Source organism: Triticum aestivum, chromosome 5A (genome assembly GCF_018294505.1).
Source record: "Triticum aestivum cultivar Chinese Spring chromosome 5A, IWGSC CS RefSeq v2.1, whole genome shotgun sequence".
NCBI lineage: Eukaryota > Viridiplantae > Streptophyta > Magnoliopsida > Poales > Poaceae > Triticum > Triticum aestivum.
In genome coordinates this window covers 478,180,145-478,182,225 of record NC_057806.1, presented here as the reverse complement: position 1 = coordinate 478,182,225, position 2,081 = coordinate 478,180,145, and positions in this window count along the sequence as shown.

Here is a 2,081-nt window from a genome sequence, read left to right as displayed (position 1 = left end):
GCGACGTGTCCACCTCGCGGCTCGTTCAACAGTGCGACACAGAGCTACGGGGAACCGCGCCTGGTTTGGAAAATACAAGTGCAAACTACGTGAGCTAGGGGCTGTTTGGATTGTTGCCCACAGCCGCCCGTCCAAAATATTGGCCGTTGACCAGGCTGGTTCCATCGTTTGGATGAGCGCCGATTTTTTGGCTCGCCCCAGCCCACCGTAGCGCTCCTAGTGTATATCTGCGCCAATATTTTGGTGAGGCTCTGGCGGCCAAATCGACCGCCAATTATTTGGCGTGCCCTCCGTTGGCGGGGCTGGCTGGGGTAGAAACCAAACGGCCCCTAGATCTTCTTCACTCGCAGTGCTATCTTGCAGCAAACTCCGTGCATGCGCTCAACAGACAACACAGCAGCCAACTCCGGCGTCGCCGACTCGCCGCCGTATCGCTCTGCCATCGACCAGCTACCTCCGTCGATGCCACACTTCTGAAGCAACAGTTGTTACTATTCGCCACTGATTTCAGATCTTTGCCAGGAGTGGACACCCGGGGTGCGTATCTGCTGCTACACCAAACTTCTGAACAGCAGATTTAGAGGTAGGTCTGCAGTCCGCTACCTCGTTAGTTGCGTGGTTCGTGTTTAGGGCGACGTCCAAGTTGCCACCAACGACAGCCCCTTGCACAGTAGGCCTGTCAATTTCTAAGCCGGACCACGCACTGCAGAGACAGAAATCCCTGACCCGGCCCAGCACACGCAGTCACAGGGCACACAGTAACGCTCCGTTCCATCCAGCACGGGGAGCCCTTCCCTCTCGGCCCTGTACTGCACGTCGCAGAGGCCCACGCGCGCCAGGACAGCGGCAACATGCCACAGTCGCCGCGGTAGCATCAGCAACAGTTCGCGCGCCAGCGGCGTCCAGCGGCAGCGGCATCATCAGCAGCAGTGCTTGAGCGCCATCCCGGGGCTCGCCCCCCGTCTCGTGTAGTCGCCTGTCCCGCGTGAAACGGCGCTGCCGCCCGCCCCGGCCCCGTCGCCATCGCAAGCTCCACTGGCGCTACGGGCCGCGCGCGCTGCATGCCATGTCCATGCACCGGCGATCCGGCCAAGAATCGGTGGCGTTCTATGGGTGCCGCTGTCCCGGCGGTGTGCGCGACGTCACCCGCGCGCGACCGGGGCCGGGAATTTGCCGAGTACGACGCCCCCGCCATGGACGGCCCTGCAACTTGCGCGCGACGGCGACCGCGGTGGAATCACCGAACAGACAACGGAGGAACTATTCCCAGAAAGAAGGCAAACGAGGGACTGAAGCTTATGAGCAGCAGCACGTGTCGTGCGTACGACGTTACACGACGCCCGCAAGCGCGTACCCAGCGCAGGTTCGCCAACAGCAGAAGCAAAAGAAAACGAAACGGATGGCCTGCCGTCCGAGCTTCGCCGTTGGATCGAGATTCAGTGGCCATCTGAGGAGCCCTTCGACCTGTGCGTGATTAAGAGATTCCTGGACGGGCTTTTTGTAAATGTGCCAGCTCCCCAAGCTCTTAGGGCATATAAATCCGGACTTAGCAAATTTGACCCCTCGAACGTCCGCGGACGTGCCCGGTCAGTGTCCAGATGTGTCTGTTTTGAGTCCATAGTTGTCCGTGCATGCAGTCACGTCCCTCACTATCTTTCCTATACGTCCGATCTCATGCATGGGATTGATGAAGATGGAAACGAAGAAAGAAATAAAATAACAAAGATGATCTGCAGTGGGCCAAATCTTATGTGGCGGACGTAGAATCACTGACCAGACACGCCAGGGCACTTCTCATACTCGGGCGATATATGAGGACAATACGAGGAGTCCCGGATACCGAGGACGTTTAAGGAGGCTTTGAGTGGTCTAGTCGGGTCAAGTTTTTCCTACTCTCTCCTGTCTGGTTAGTGGTTCTATGTGCACCCGGTTAATTTGGTGAGTTCGGCTGTAGATGCTCTTAGGTGCTCTTGTAGCACTCTAATATTTCCCTATTTTTCTTTTTGTGTGACAACAACTGATGACCTTATGGAGTTTTGTTTTTGTTACAACAGTTGATGGTTTCCTCACATTTGCTGCGC